This window comes from Castor canadensis, chromosome 9 (genome assembly GCF_047511655.1).
Source record: "Castor canadensis chromosome 9, mCasCan1.hap1v2, whole genome shotgun sequence".
Classification (NCBI taxonomy): Eukaryota; Metazoa; Chordata; class Mammalia; order Rodentia; family Castoridae; genus Castor; species Castor canadensis.
Window position 1 is genome coordinate 20,542,235 of NC_133394.1, and position 17,545 is coordinate 20,559,779.

Sequence of the window (17,545 nt, forward strand, 5' to 3'; positions counted from 1 at the left end):
TCTAGCCAGGTTTTGAATAGCAAATGAAATCAATCAGGAAGTGACCTAGCCTGCTGCAGCTCCTTACCAAGCTCATTCTTTCACCCTGTCTCCCTGTTCCCTCTGGTTTCTTTCCCATTAGATAGTCTTGATCTTTCTCCCACATACTAACTAGGCAAGTGCCACCACTGAGCTACACCTCCAGCCTCTGGGCCTGGAGCTTAATAGATGGAGAATGATATACCAATGTAATGAATAAACGAATGGAATAAATCCTCTTTTTAAAACTTCAGTTATGGACTTGTCTCTCAAGGAAAACTCCTGTGGAAGCCAGAAGATACTGAAGCTTTTGGAGGAAAAAAACCCTGTCTTTAATTGACCTAGATAAATTTTGTATAACATAAAATTAAATATGTGAAAGTGACAAGTAACATTTAGCAGCCACCACCTCTCTCCAGTTCCAAAACGTTTTCATGATCACTAAGCATTTTCTCCCCATTATCCCTGTCCCCCGAGACCCTGGTACTCACCAAGCTGGATTCTGTTTCTGTGAATTTATTTATTCAGGGTATTTCATATAAATGGAATCATACAAAGTATGTGACCTTTTGTGTCTGTCTTGTTGTACTTGGCTTAATGTTTTAAGGATTCATCTTCATTGTATTCTCTGTCAGTACATTCTTTTTATACCTGGGTAATATTCCACTGCATGTATATACCACAGAGTTCATCCATGCATCTGTTGGTGAACATTTGGACTGTTTGGCTACTGTGAGTGGTGCTGCTATGAACATAGGTATACAGGTATTTCTCTGAGTCCCTGTTTTCAATTCTTTTGACACATATCCGGGAGCGGAATTGCTCGGTCATATGGTAATTTGATGTTCAACTTTCTGAAGGACCGTGAGACTGTCTTCCAGAGCAACAGAACCTTTTTACATTCTCAGAAGCAGTGTTCAAGGGTACCAGCATCTCTGTAGCCTCCTTAGCACTTGTTTTTCTGTTTTTCTTCTCTTTTTAAAACATTATAGTCATCCTCATAGGTGTGAAGTAGTACCTTGTTGTTTTTCATTTGCATTACCCAGTGACTGGCCTAAGCATCTTTACATGGATGTGTGTTTTATATAATTTTTGGAGAATGTCTACTTAAGAAAATTGTCCATTTTTAAATTGGATTACCTTTTTGCTGTTGAGTTCTAAGAGTTCATTATATATTATTGATACTAGGACCTAATCAGATATGTGATTTGAAAATATTTTTCCCCATTCTGTAGGTTTGTTTGTTTACCTAATGTCATTTGATATACACCAGTTTTTAATTTTGGTAAAGTCCAATTTTTTCTTGCTTTTTTTTTTTTGGCAGAGTCCCAGTATATAGCCAGGCTGGCCTTGACTCACAATTCTCTTACCTCAGCCTCCCAAGTGCTGGGATTACAGGAGTGCACCAAAAATGCCAAGTTTTTCTTTTTTATGACAGAATGTTCGTACTTTAGAGGCAAATTCAGGACCTTACAGAAGGTAACCTACATCTTACAATCAAAATTCCATAAGCGTGTAGATATAGCAGCTCTTTTGGAATCATTAGAAGAATTCAAAGACCAGGAGGAACCTCAGGCACTATTTGGAGGAGTTTTACTTCAAAACAAATTAAACACCTATGGGGGGGAGGGCAATGAAAGAGAGCAGAGGAGGGGGTGAATTCAAGTATGATATATCAGATACATTGTAAGAACTTTTGCATATACTCCAATGTACCCCCCATCCAGCACAACAATAAAAAAAAGGAAAAAAAATTAAACCTTATAAATTCTGTGACAGAATTATAAATATTTCTGAACTAACAAATGAGAAAGGACAGCATCTTTGAATTTTTATTTTTATAATCAGTGTCAGAGGGCTTGATACAGAGTTTGTATGAAGAAAATAAGTATATTCCAACATTTTCCTGTTCTCTGCTAGTTAATTTTGATGACAACTGTACCTCCCTTTATAAATGATGAGGCCAGGCCAAATTGTAGTAACTATACTTTTCTCAAAGTTGTAATGCCTATCATTTATGCAGTGATACACAGGCAACTAAACAGCTCTTGACTCTATCTTTCCTTCAGTGTATTCTTTAGAAATTATATAAAGAAAAACCATAGTTTATTCTCTGTTTCTGAGTTATTGTCATAGGATATTGAAAGGTTAAACTGGTATGGTACACTTAAAAGCAAATTGTATGTCAGTTCAATCAACAGAAAGAAAATCATGACTGTCTTGCCTTCTTCTAAATATACTGAATAACTTCAGTTTTCTCTGTAACATGCACAGTCAAATAAAATGAGTGTTTAAAATGTGTACATACTGCCAACTGATGTTCAGCCAAGGGGCCATGAATCCATATTGGGGAAAGGATGGTTTCCTCAATAAATAGTGCTGGGAAAAACTATATGCACACTCAGAAAAATAAAAACAGACCCCTATCTCTTACCAGCTAGAAAAATCAACTCAAAGTGGGTTAAATAATTAAATGTAAGACCCAAACTATGAAACTACTAGAAGAAAACATGTTTCATGACATTCGTTTGCACAGGACTTTTTAATAAGAACCCAAAGGTATAGGCTACAAAACCAAAAGCAGACAAACAGGATTACATCAAACTAAAAACCTTCTCCTCGGCAGAGAAAACAATCAACAGAGCAATGAGGAAGGCTGTAAAACGGGGAAACATTTGCAAGGCTATGCATCTGACATAGGGTTAACATCCAGAATATATAAGGAATTCAAACAACTCAATAGCACACACACAAAAAAATCAGATTAAAAATGGACAGAAGAGCTGCTGGAGTGACTCAAGTGCTAGAGTGTCTATCTAGCAAGCATGAGGCCCTGAGTTCAAACACCAGTGCCAGCAAACAAAAAAAACAGACAGAAGACATTTCTCAAAAGAAGACATATAGCCAGGCACAAGTAGCTCACATCTGTGATCCTAGCTAAGAAGGCAGAGATCAGGAGGATGGTGGTTCAAAGCCAGTCCTGGACAAATAGTTCACAAGACCCTATCTTGAAAAAACCCATCACAAAAAAAGGCTGGTGGAGTGGCTCTAGTGGTAGAGCGCCTGCCTAGCAAGCACGAGACCCAGAGTTTAAACCCCAGTACTGCCAAAAAAACCCCCCAAGAACATATGAAGACATACAAATAAGCCTAAAGCTATACAAAAAATGCCCAAAATGACTTATCATCAAGGAAGTACAAATCAAAACCGCCATGAGGTCTCATCTCACCCAAGTAAGAATGGCTGTTATCAAAAAGATAAAAATAACAAATGCTGGTGAGGCTGTTAGAGAAAGGAGCACTCTCATACACTGTTGGTAGAAATGTAGATTATTTTACCGATTATATAAAACAGTATGCAGATCCTCAAAAGATTAAAAATACAGGGACTGGCAGGGTGACTCAAGTGGTTGTGTGCCGGCCTAGCAAGTGTGAGGCCCTGAGTTCAAACTCCAGTACCACCATTAAAAAAATTAAGACTACAGCTACAACATAATCCAGCAATCCCACTGCTGAGCTCATCACAAAGGTAATGAACCAGTATATTGAGGAGACATCTGCATACCCATGTTGATTGCAACACTATCCACAGTAGCCAAGAGATAGGATCCAGTTATGTGTCCATCAACAGACACCTGGCTAAAGAAAATGTAGTGTATAATACAATGGAATATTGTTCAGCCATTATAATTTGCAATGAAGTTACAGTTAGATAGGAGGAATAACTTCCAGGGTTCTATTGCACAATAGGATGACTATGGTTAGCAACAATTATTGAATATTTAAAAATATCTAAAAGAGTAGATTTTGAATGTTCTCATCACAAAGAAATGGTAAATATTTGAGGTCATAGATATGTCATTTATTCTTATTTGGTCATTACACTGTATATACATATATTGAAATATCATGCTATACTCAATATACATAATTATTGCTTCAGTTAAAATGGAAACATTTTTTGAAGTTTTAGCAAGGATTTACTTTAGTATAACAGGACAAAACATAGACAAGGGGTAGGAGATAAAAAGAGAGAAACATTTCCTGTTCCCCATGCTGGAAATGGGAGCAAAGACTCAAAATGGTGGCCTCCATCTCTTAGTCTGATACCAGACAGCTTGGGGAATACACGTAGTCAGAGATAATGGATCTGGGTGGCTGAGATGGCTGTTAAAACAGGGAGGGGTCATCCTGGCCCACTGTTAAAACAGAGAAAATCAGTGTGCTTTAGAACTTCCCTTTGCTAGACATGATTATTCTCCCCCAATCCAAGGATCCTTGCAACTTGTTAACATCTCAGGTAGCTCCTCTATATAAAAATAGAAATTATTTTTAAAAGGACCACCTAGCTCCACCTTGTCCAGCAAGAGAGATCAGAATCTTGGAGGCAGGAGTCACTGCCTTTCTCTGTGAGGTCTGGCCCTGCTGATTGGGTTCAGATCTGATTGATCAGAATGAGTATCCGAGACCCACCCAAACTTGTGAAACTGATAAAGGATGAGGCCTTGGCTGTTTGGCTCAAGAAGGGCTGCCCATTTTCATGGAGGTCTTCCCCAGGAGATGCAGTGTGGCCCTGAAGGTCATGGTGCAAGCCTGGTCCTTCACCTGCCTGCCTGAGGTGATCCCATCTCACTTGAAGACTTTACCACTGAGCTGAATGGGTGCTACAGTTTGAATACCTGCAGGCTTGCATGTTGAATGCTTGGTTTCCATCTGGTGGTGCTCTTTTGGGAAGTGGTAGAAATTTACAAGGAGGAGCCTAGATGGAGGAAGTAGGTCATTGGGGGCGTGTCTTGGAAGGTTATCAGTCCCTTTTTCTCTCTCTTTCCTGTTCCGCTATAAGGTGAGTAGACCCTGCCACACCCTCCTGCTGCTATGACGTTCTGCCTAAGTTCAAGGAGCTAAGCAACCATGGACTAAAACCATGAGCCAAAATACATCCTTCCTCCCTTAAGTGGTTTATGTCAGTTGTTTTCTCACAGTAAGGAGAAAGCTGACGAACACAATGCACTTGATATTGTGCTTGTCCAGAAGTTTCTCCCCAGAAGGTGGAAACTGGAAGTGCTGCATTTATGAAAGGTTCATGAGCACTTCTAGACACCATGGTCTGCAGTCAGGTCACTCTTGTGCTCACCAGAGTCCATGAGTAAGGGGCAAACGGTGGAGGACTCTCCATGCATGGGAGCAAAGCAACCGTTGAAGGTGTTAGCAGGCAGACCTCTGCCTCAAATAAAGAACTCTGGATGAATTCCTCACCTGCTCCTTTCTGTAGCTGAAGCAGAGAAAAGGTTTAGGGTACCTGTGCTGTAAGCAAAGACAGGTGGAAGTAAGTCATACCTGGGACTGTCCATGCCAGCAAGGTCTGTTCCTTACCTGAACCACATCTTTACAAACCCTTTCTCTCCCACATCTTCATGTCTGCCTACATTCCCATAGAGGAAGATGAACAGTTGGTTCACCAACTCATCTTTCAGTTCCAGAAGCTTCATATGATCTCTGCCTCCTTCCTCCAAAGCTACTTATGCACAATGCATAAGTCTCCCCTTGGAGACTCTCTTAGTAACCTTACCTCCAAGCTAACGCGGATCAGTTTTAGTCCTGAGCCCCTTCTTATTCCACCAGAAAGAGTCTGGCGTCCCTCCGGACCCTGATCTTAGAGGACTATGACTCCTGACGTGACACCATCCTGCCTGCCCAAGTGGCTGCTCCCAGCACAGGGCTGCAGCCTCTATGTGTACCTCATCTCTTTGGCTCCCTGGAGGATTCCTGTGCCATGCCATCAAGCCTGCTGAGGCAGGCTAGAATTAGGGAAAGTTCAGGACTCTTAGAAAATATGATTTAATATTGTATTTCAGGTTGAACCTTCCTCTCTTTCTCTGAGCCTTCTTTTCAATCGCAAATGTGTGTAGGTTATTCACACCCTAGCTCAAGAACAATTCAAACCACTCTTACCTGGCCCAGGGACCACACGTATCCCTCCCCACTCATTGATTAATGATTGGGAATCAGCAGGTTCTTCCCTTCCCGTAGGTTAGCCAAGTTTTAAAAGCACCTACACGCTCTGCTTCCACCTTCCACTTGGGCCCACCATGCTTCCTTTTATAAGTCCCCTTCCCAATTTTTAATGAACTCCATTTATACCCACGTGTCCTGCCATTGGATTCTTACATGTGGGACACAAAGAATTTGGAAATCTTCTGATCAGAGACTGTCCCATTGCCATTAACACTGGCAGTGCCAATCTCAAAAGCTTTCTTCTGAACGCTTGGGAACTGAAAACCAGGACACTGGTGTATCTTGAAGGGAACAGGGAATCCAGCGTTTTAGGCACCTGTTTGGGAAAAGGAAAAGTGATACAGTAGGTGGGCGTGATAAGAGGGAGGAATATTGGCTTTGGGGAGTCAGGGGCCTTAGTGATTTGTGTCCTAGACAGAAGTAGGAATCTGAATTTCTGGAGTCGGATTCAGGCTTGGGAGGTACTTCAAGGAGTTATCCCTACCTGGAGGGTTGTTTAAAAAAATGGTCAGAAATAAAGAAAACCTCAATTACAAAAAAAAAAGGAAAGAAAGAAAAAGGCAATGACACTTTCTATTCAAGTCCTTTTCCCTTTTCCCGCTCCTTACTTCAGAATGAAACACTATCTTAAGCAAACAGCCTAAAGAGGCTGGTCATTGGCTCCCATTGTCCCCTGATGCCACAGCTCCACCCCCTTGGCTTGTGCTGACAAGCGTTTATATTTTCCAAAGGGCCACCCTTTAACTGGCAGCCTGATGACTATAATGGACTCAATTGTCTGAAGGCTGCAGTAAGCCAGAGACCCCAGGTCAGAAGAGGCTGGGGCTCTGTAGATCTCCAGGAGTGGCATTATGGAACACGGGTAAGGACTCTTCTAAGTGTTATAATGATCGTTTTTCTGGGCCAGCTGTTAACCCCGGGCATGGAGAAATGCAAGTTGCAATTGAGTTGCTAGTTTTTTCCTGGCTTTCGTTTTTTGCCTGCTAAAGCCAGAAGGAAAGAAATTAATAGTTCACTGGGATTTGCTGACAAGGCTTATAGTGAACCTTGTCAACCTGTTAATGGCAAACGGTGTTTGCAGAAGACTTTGGGTCTTGTGTTCCAGCATGGAAGAATCCAAGCAGAATGCATGGGTGGAGATGAGTTTTTATTAAAATTTAGGGAAAGGAAAATACAAAGGGAGCACAGTGGGATGCAGGAGGAGTCTGCTGGCAGAGAGAGCATCATTTTCTTTTTCAGGTGCTTTTAAAACCTACACTACCCCATGGGAGGGCAGACCCAGGAGGTTCCCACCCAATAATGAATGAGTCCGGAGGGGCATGGGTGGTTCCCAGCCAGGTGAGGGTGGTCTGGGCCATCCCCAGGCACCCACATGTGCCCCCAACTTTTCCAGCTTCTAGCCTGTCTCAAGCCCAGGCAAGGAAGGATGAAAGAAGGAAAAGATCAGGGAGATGCAGGCAGATTTGACACCAAAGCAACATGGATACAGCAAAGCACAAGACCATTTCCAGCCATGCTGTGGGACCCTCTCTTTTCTAATTTAGCTGCTAGATCAGTTGTCTGTTGAGTGACTGTAAGCCAGCTGTTAAGCATGGAGCTCAGTGGACCCCCTTTGAAAGGTCTAGTATTTGCTAGTATTTTCAAAGGCATAGAGTATTCTTGTCGCTCATAAGTAAATCCAATCAGAAACGTGGGATCTCTTTTGTCTTGAGCTAGCAGGCCACTGGAAAGTTTTACAGCCCCATAAACCGTGCTCAAAGGGTACTGTGACCATCTGCAGGGGACTCTGGAATGAAGGAACAGCCCTAGGCAAATACAGCATTTGTCCTTGACTACCCGTGTGAGAAGGCTGCAGGAGCCAAAGGACTCCATGTGAGGTGGGGGTGAAATCTGAACAGCTTTGGCCAGCCACATCTCCAGCTGCTTTCTGGTGTCCAGTGTGTGATGGTGCAAAACTGTTCAGGTCCTGGTCTCTGGTGTCTGATTTCATCTTCTTGGATGGCCCACTTGGCACTAAGATATCTGTCTCAGCACAGAGAGACGAACACATGGCAGTGTTGTCTGTGGGCCTGTTGAGGTACACAGGGATGGAGCATCTGAAATCTTAGGACTTGCTTTAGAAATGTGTGCCCCCCTACTGAAGAGAATAGCTCTGGCAGCTTTGATCAGAGACTTTTGTCCTTGCCTTTCTGGTGAGCCTCTGTAGTTGTAAAGTCAATGAACTCTCGGTCTGTTTGATACGGAGGGAAGTCTGATAAGTTGAAAAGGTGTGGCTGAAGTCTTTGATTAAGGTAAAGGTGAGCCACAGGACTGTGTGTTAACACACCCAGTGCTTTCTAAATCTCCCTGCCTCTGCAGGTACCAGAATTCGTATGTTATCTGGATTCAGACTTCAAGATACCATGGTTTTGTGGTTCCTGGAGGAGGTAGATTAGAATGCAAAAGTTCTTTTTCAATGAGTTTCACCTACAGCACCGTGACTGTCTGAGCCCATTGTATGGTGGTTTCAGAGTGAGGCCACAGGCGTCCGGAAAAGATGGGTGAGTAGCCCTGTGGGGTGGTCTTGTTAAGGAACTGAATTTCTGGCTCTGACAGTGAACTTTGGACTGTGTGGGAAAGGACAGGTGTGCATCAATCCAACTTCCAGGCTCCACTGTGGACCTCAGAAATTCAGGCTCTGTTTGCATCACTGCATCCTTGTGTGTCCATCTGACTGTGTGACCTACTACTTAACTCAGTTCTGATACCAATCAGAGTTAGTGCAGACCCCACAGGCTAAGGGCTCAGTCCCTAAGACTTCCTCACCCCAGATGCCAACTGCAAGTCCCAGAGAGTCCCCTGTGCTTCTGATGACCAACTCTAAATCAGAGTTTCCCACAACCTGGAGGAGTTCCATGACTAGAGTATAACTTGTGCTACAAATCGGAGGTTCCCACAGTCTCATGTTTAATCAGTTGTTTGAGTGGCTCACAGAACTCAGGGAAACACTCATGTTTATCAGCTTATTATAAAGGATATTACAAAGGATACATACAATCCACTTGATGAAAGATGCAGAGGGAAAGGTGTGGGGGAGGGGCACAGAGCCTCCATGCCCTCTCCAGGTGTGCCACCCTCCCAGCACCTCCACCTGTTCAGCAGGGAGGGGTGTTTATAGATGCTTCATTATGTAGACATGGTTGCCAAATGGTGATTGAGTCCATTTCCAGCCTCTCTCTGCCCTCTGGAGGTTGAGGTTGAAAGTTTCATCCCTCTTATCCCTGCCTGGTTCGCTGACAACCAGACCCCCTTCTAAGGCTGTCCTGAAGCCCCCAGCCCTGAGTCAGGTATTTAGCACACAAAGAGATACTTTATCACTTTGTAGATTCCAAAGTGTTGTTAGGAGGTACATCAGAGACATTTATAGGTTTGTGCCTTTCCACAATGTCAGAATGTATTGAATGACATTTTGTAAATTCATAAGCTATGTCAATTTCATTGGCTTAATTCACCAAGTTCTGCTGACTTCACTTGACAGCCATGGCCACTGAGGTTCACAGATTATTTTATTCCAATCTTAATTACTAATATCAACTTAGATCACATATTATACTTCACACACTGATGTACATATATTACATTTGTGTGTATGTGTGTGACAGAATGGCTAAAAGTTAAAGCAGCTATAGAGTTCAAAGCCTCTTACTGAAGGCAAAAGCGGAGAGCTGTTACAGATGAAAGGAGTCACTGCAGAGTCACTCTGCAGATGAATTTCAGTGGGCCATGGAAAGCAGGGGGACGGGGAGAGTTGATAACCTGAGACAGAGTTGGGAGTTCGTCACTTGCTGGTTCCATGGTACATGCAATGGATGGTCTGATGATGGGTTGGTGGACACCACCATACCCCATGTTAAGTGCCTCTCCTTTTATGTAATCCAGATGAGGGGGATACAGCATCATTCATTGATTTGGTGTGTTCGATAAGCTCACAGGCCTCGTTTTTCTAATATGGTTTTGATATACCCATATATTAATGTGTTCCTGGTTTAATTTGATAAGTTCATAGGTGGTGATATTTTCCTTGCATACATAAGTTATTTATTAGTCTGTGCTGGACAGATGATGAATGTTTACTTGTACAAACAAGGTATAGAGTCATTCTACTTCAGCATTTGTACCCAAAATGAAACAAGCTATTGTTTATAAAATGGAGTCATTCAGGGAAGGGCACAGCCTGAAAGCCACTGTTCCATACAATATGGAAGTAACTCGGAGCAGGGTGCAGCCTGGTCTCCACACAAGGGTTTTGGGAACTATGTACCAGGAAGCAGTGAAAAGAGCAAGTATGTACTTTTTCTTATACATCACGATCTCACGTCTTCCTAATGAGTCACACTTCAAGTCATTCCCTAACTGTAACTTCATACAAGTTATACCACCTCTCTGTACTCCAGTCCCCTTGTCTATAAAATGAGGCCAGTCCTAGGAACAGAGGCAGAAGCTGGAAAACACAGTATTAAGAACAAGAGATTTGGGCTGATGGAGTGGTTCAAGTGGTAGAGTGGCTTACTAGCAAGTGTGAGGCCCTGAGTTCAAACCCCAGGACCGCCAAAAAAGCAAACAAACAAACAAACAAACAAACAAAAACCAAGAACAAGAGCTTTGACTCAGACATACCTGGGTTCAAGCTTCACTTTTGCTGTTTTTCTTATGCATAATATTGGGCATGTTGGCTGATCTACTGATGTTTCATTTTCCTCAGTGAAATAATAGGGATGCCAGTCCACTTCCCTGGACCACTCAGGCTTAAATGCCAGCACACACAAGCACTCAGTGAATGTCGATTCACTTATTATGACTGCTGCCCGCTGTCAGTGATCATCCTAAATATTGGCCAAGTTTGTTGAATGTTTCTCTGGTTTATCTGTGACATTTGGAGAAAGGAATGGGTGAAAGAATGCAGAGTGCAAGCTGGCATTCTCTGGTCTCCATGCCACTCCTGACTCCAGATAAGGATGTCCCCAAGTCACGGTCCTTTGCTCTGTCCATGGTGTAATGTCTTCAAAGTCTATTCTAGCTCCTAATCTTTGACTCATGATACAAGAGCTCTCCCTCACATGGTTCAAAGTCACCTTTGGGCTCATCATTGAGCATGCTTATCTCTGTTGAAGGTTTACTAAATAGATAAAGGGAGAGGGGTGTAACCCCAAACATTGTAAAATTTTTTTAATTAAAAAAAAATAGGTGAACCTGATGTGATCTGAAAAATATGCTTCTTGTTTTCTCAGGAGGTAATAAATTCAAGTCAGCTACTTTATAAAGTAAGCAAATATAGCACCTAAAATTTGTGTTTATCTAAAATTTTCATAATACTTTCATGTAAAGTATGGTATCCCACACGTGTGCCAAGATCAGCACATAGATCAAGCAGAGCTATGAACAGAACTTGAATCTCAGGTCTAAGGGTTTCTACTGATCACTAGTGACAAGTTACTTACCAGTTCTCATTTTCCTCCTCTGAAAAGGCAGTGTCTACCTTATTGGGTGATATGGTGATTGAGAAGAGGGACCATGTTAGATGGCTTCTGTAGTGCTTGGTCTGCAATCTTCCCTTTTTCCTTATGGACACACCACTCATACGTTCTGAAGTTTCTGGCTGATGGGCCACAGGTTCCAACAGAGAACATTCGAATGTCCGCTAAGTTACAATAGCCCAAGCCAGGTTGGGAGAGTTTCAAATGTGGGGCACTGAAACCCATCCCCCATGTCACAGACTGGAAAGTGTCCAAATCATTTAGAAGATCCAGCCTCAATTTCTTCTTTCTAGGATTTGACAAGAGTCGAGTCATTTCTTCACTAGGCCCATTTTAAGGAAAACAGAGGCCTGCCTTATAGCCATGTTCTGATGCAGTGGGACCAAGAAGGCCCCTGTGGACATCTAAGGAACAGAGAGCCTGGTGACCTTTGCACTTCTGAGGCTTTCTTATTGGAACAAGGGAAGGAATTTCAACCTGTTTGCATTCATAATCCCTTGCATTTAAACCATTTCCTACTTAGATTTTCGAATGAAGCATACACACACTCACCCACATTCCATATACGTGTCATTTTGTCATTTGGGGATGTGAAAGGGACTCACCAAAAAAAAAGGTGATTCAGAAAGCTAGCCTGGGGTCCACTTCCTGGGGAGCCTCTTTAGGTAGGCATCTAGCTTGCCTCTGGTCTCCTGCTGGGGACACCTTACTCCTCCCACCTTACCACACTTCCAGTCCTGCCCAGCTTCAAGGGCAGCACTTCCTGTGTGTAGCTCTTTACCTGACAGGTGCGCTGTTTACTCTAACTGTGCATTCTAGCATCACTAATGCTTAGCCAGCTAAAACTGGAACAACACACTCCACAGCTTATACAAATAGACCAGCAGTGAAAGTCCTCGAATTATTGACTCTAGATACCACAGGGGCCAGTCTCTGACTTCACACATGGCAGATCTGCCTCTCCACGCATGTGCGGAAGGAAGGTGTTGAAAGCCAAGGTTCCTCAAAGCCTCACTGTAAACCCATCAGGGAAGGTCCCAGTGTGTGGCCTTGGGCATGGGAAATCCCACCAGGGCCTCTCCAGGGGGGGAGTCTCACTAGGGACATTTTGTCTCTCTTCCCCCCCTTCTTCCCAGAAGAGTAAAATGTGAGTTTGTTTGTTTGTTTGTTTGTTTGTTCTATGGTGCTGGAATATAACTCAGGGCCTCCTGAGTGCTGGACAACCACTCTGCCACTGAGCTAAATCACCCCCCAAACGTAGAGTTTAAGCTGAAATTTGAAGTTGTGACTTGACTCAGATCTGTGTGTCGTAAAAAAGCACTCACATGCTTTCCAAGAGAGTTTCAAATCTGAATAGCTTTCCCAGATATTTCTAACTGCAATATCTAGTGATTTAATTTGAATTGCAGCAGTCATCCCTTACCCTTGGGGACATGTGTTCCAAGACCAGCAGATGTCTGAAAACCATCAAGACAGTGATGCCTAAAACTGCTGGCGCTACTGGACCCCGTATATACTGTGTTCTTTATTACACATGACAAAGTTCAACTGACACATAGGCATAGTAACATTTGAGCAACAATAATACCAAATGGAACAAATATAACAATATACAGTATTAATAGTTATTTCAAGTCGATGGGTGGCTTGTTTCTAGAATTTTCCATTTAATATTTTCAGACCCCTGTTGACCTGTGTACCTGAAACCAAGAGATTGAAACTGAATGAGGTGGCCTCTGCTCAAGGGCTTCATGTCAGATATTATGAGCAAGCTCTTCTGCCAAAATCCTGTGATGTCCACAGATGGCCTCCCTTCATGATCCCCTAGTGTTACAGGCAACTGGCTAGTGACTGCATTTCCAGAATGCCCTGTAGAGCCAAATCCTTTTAATGTGTCACTGACACTCGGGTTCTTCCATTGTGACCAAAGGACAAGAATGAGAGCTCTCAGGTTATATGACTCTTGCCCTGTGTTCTTCCCCAGATAAGTCTATTTTCTCAAGAGCATTTTTAACAAGAAACAGTAGCAATCCATGATTTCTTAGAAACGTGGGCCCTTGCCGGGTATGGTGACTCACACTATAATCCTAGCTATTTGGAGGTGGAGGATGGGAGAGTGCCAGGGGGCTGGGGGAGGGGAGGGCGGAGTTCTAGAGACTCTATCAATAAAGAAAAAACTGGGCATGGCGCTGCATGCCTTTCATCCCAGTTATTACAGAAGCATAAGTAGGAGGACTACAGCCCTGGCATAAATGTGAGATCCTATTTGAAAAATTCCTACAGCAAGAAAAAAAGGCTGGAGGTGAGGCCCAATTAGTAAAGTGCCTATCTAGCAAGCACCATGCCCTGAGTTCAAACCCCACCCAGCACAACAATAACAAAAAGGAAAAAGCAAGGAATGTGGTCCCTTTTGACATGCTCTCAACTTGAATAACTGTTGCATCTCTGGGTACTCTGTGTTCCAGGCACACTGGGAGTACAGCATAAATATTAATTAATGCTGGTCCATTACCAAAAGAAAATGGGAAGACCCACTATAAGGCAGCAATGACCCTACAAGTCCCAGAAGCCAATGTGGATCTGTGACAAAGAAAAATAGTGACAAGACCTGAAAAAACAGCTCTCTTCCCACACTCAGCACTTGCAATAAACGAAGAGGCGCCATTGTCTGAGCTGTCACTGGGCACTGGGAGGCGGCCCAGCCTTCCCCTTGGCTGTCCAGGGACACTCAGGGAATTCTGGCCTCTAGCAGGAGCTTTCCTTTTTCCTCATAGGCTGGCTATAGCTCCACAGCTGTCATCTGCACACAGACCTGGCCATGTCCCAAACTTCTGGGTGTGGCTTTTGAGGCCAGGGTCCTTGCAGGGACAGCTGCTAGGTCCACAGGTTGGGAGGAAGAAGAGCATGGTGACTGCTGATCCTTGTCGTGTTCAGGAATTGAGGTAACTGGGTCAGAGAAATGTCACAACCCCCCACCCCCACCCCTGGGGAGGCCTCAAGGCTGCTATTAAGAATCACAACAGCTGGCTCTGCGGTGCTTGTTTGTGGTTTTAGCTACTCAGGAGGCTGAGGCAGGAGGATTGCCTGAGCCCAAGAGTTCAAGGCCAACCTAGGCCGCATAGCAAGATCCAATCTCCTCCCCCCGCCCGCCCCCCAAAAATCAACAACTAAGGCTTATATAACTGAATATATGGCTCCGTCATATTTCTTAGACTAAACCAGTGTTTCCTAAACTATTCTGAAGATAACTGTACATAACCCATACACACACTCACCCTGGGGAGGTTCTGATTCACTAGTACTAGTTGGAGCCCTTACATCTGTCTTAGCAAGCATTTCAGGTGATTTTTATTCGCTGGGGAATTTTGGTAAATACTAGAATATTTATAATAAGTTATCTTTTCCTTTTGTTTCATTGGGTTTTTTTTGGAGGTACTGAGGCTTGAACTCAGGGTCTCACGCTTGCTAAGCAGGCACTTTGCAGCTTGAGCCACGCTGCTAATCCTGTTGTGTGTTGGGTATTTTCAAGATAGGGGCTCAAGAACTATTTGCCTGGGACTGGTTTCGAACCTTGATCCTCCTGATCTCTGTTTCTAAAGTAGCTAGGCCTCCTATTGTTTCGTTTTTTGCAGTTCTGAGGACTGAATCCAGTAAGGGCTCTACCACCAAGCAGCAGACATCCCCAAGTTATCGTTTTAATATTGTTCTATCTATTTGAATGATAATGCTTGCCTTTAATTGGAATCCAGTGGTGAAGAGAAGTCTACAGCCATGAGTTTTTGCAGGAAAATTAGCAATTATATACTAGCATCACTCAGCAGTCTCACAACCTACAAATCACTCAAACGTAAATACAGACTTCCAGCCCTCAACCCCACCCTGCGACACCCTAGCTGGCATCTTTCCTAAATCAGGATGCTTGGTCCCTGTGTGGATAAAGCACCACTTTCTCATATTTAGATAATCAACTTGTGTAGACTGGAAATGGATCACAATCATCCTTCTGTATTTGCAGGGGACTCATTGCAGAACTCCCCCATCACCACTCCACAAATGCCAAAATTCATGGATGCTGGAGTCTTTTATGTGATCTGGGTGCAGGACTGGAGTGTGGCTTAAGCAGTAGAGCACCTGCTTTGCAAGCACAAAGCTCTGAATTCAAACTCCAGTCCCACCAAAGGAAAAAAAGAAAGAAATGAAATGGTGTGATATTTGAACCTATGCAACTATATTTAAATCACCTCTAGGTTACTTGTAATACTTAATACATTGTAAATAGTTGTTATACTGTATTATTTGGGGAGAAAGTGACAAGAAAATAAAAGTCTGCACGTGTTCAATACAGATGTAATTTAAAAGAAATGTCAATGTTTTTAAACCAAGCCTGACATGGTGAGCATGGTAGCACACACCTGTAGTCTCAGCTCATCCCAAGAGTTTGAAGTTAACCTTGGCAACATAGGGAGACCCCCTCCCTGCCATCTCTCCCACCCACAGTTGGGTGAACCCAGGATTGGTTGTTGAGAGAACTCCACAAATGCGGAGCCTCCAACTCTACTGTGAATCTGGCACAGTTCCTCCTCCTTCTACACCTGCCTCCCCCCGCCCCCTTACAGTGGGAACCCTTTAAGTTCAAGGATATGAATCCAGCCAAGCCTCCTGGCATTGCTGTTTGAAACTGATAATGCATTTCCCTGGGAGAACATTGATGTTGACATGGGGCCATTTTGCTGGAGTCCAAGCACTTTTTATTTTGGCTTTTGTGGGCTGATGTGGGCATCCGCTACCATTAGTAATATTATTTCTATGACAAATACACGTAACTCAGTATAGCACTTGGGAGAGAGTAACGGGGGGGGTGCTATCACGTTCTACTTCTTGATCTGGACGGCATTTACCTGGTTCTCTTTATGATAAGTCTCTGAGCTATTGCCTTAGGACTGAACTTTTCTGTTGTAAGTTATATTTATTTAAAGTTTGTTTTTTCACTGGGACGATAGCTCAGTGGTAGAGCATGGGCTTAGCATGCATGAGGCCCTGGGTTCAACCCCTAGCACTACCCCCAAAGTAAAGTTTACTGGCCAGGCATGGTGGCATATGCCTGTAGTCCCAGCTACTCAGGAGGTTGGGGAACACAGGGAGACCCTGTCTCAAAACTGAATAAGTGAACGAAAAAAACAAATAAATAAACTCTTACATATTGAATATAGCTTTTTGGAAGTTAGAGACAGACATTGAGATCTGGTGTGAAGAATAGGAAAATGACTCAATTTTCATGTTTTCTCCACATTTTAAATACAAGATTTTGAAAAAACAAAAGCAAAAAACCAGCTCTTCCATGGTTTCTTTTATTTGGTTTATTTTTCATCTGTAATGGAAGAATCAGGTAATAAGTCACCATAGTCCTAAGAAACAGAGTTCTAAAAAGTCCTTTGCTTATTTTATTGTTTTGTGTTGGTTTATTCAAGTAAGGTTTTTGGTTCAAAAATGCAAAAGCCCGACACATAGGAAAAAGAAGCAGATTCATGAATGAGATTTTTGGCAAGAAATTGAAAAAAATGGTCATGGCCCGAGTGAAAGCTGTTCTCTCTCTCTCTCTCTCCCTCTCTCTCTTTCTCTCTTTCTCTTTCTCTCTCCCCCTCTCTCTGTTGAGATATGGAGGTCTTACTACACTGCCCAGGCTTGCCCCAAGCTCCTGAGCTCATGAGTTGTGTTTGGATGATGCTGGTGTCAACAAGCCACACGTGGCACTGGCGTAAAGTGCGTCCTACTTGGTAACGATAAGAAACTAGCCTGCTGCTGCTGGTTCACGTGTTTGCTGCAGTCCAGTTTTTAGTTTGACTTTAGAGTGTGTCCCTTCTCAGGACGCAGAGCTCAGTGTACAGCAATGACCTGCGGTCCTGCCTCATGCATCTGTGCTCACTGAGTCACTCAAATGCATCATTTTCTCTTGGGCTTGACTTAATCTCCTATCCGTCGTGGCCCCAAAGTGTACACAGC

General features: G+C 43.2%; 1 protein-coding gene across 1 annotated transcript in view; it reads left to right on the forward strand.

Moving 5' to 3' along the window:
- The first annotated feature begins 6,780 nt into the window (after window positions 1–6,780).
- The window catches only part of Trim2 (tripartite motif containing 2), a 117,110-nt gene continuing 106,345 nt past the window's right edge, over window positions 6,781–17,545 (forward strand). The window contains exon 1 of the mRNA XM_074041314.1: window positions 6,781–6,894. The gene's annotated coding sequence lies outside the window, so the exon portion shown is untranslated. The remainder of the gene's footprint in view (window positions 6,895–17,545) is intronic.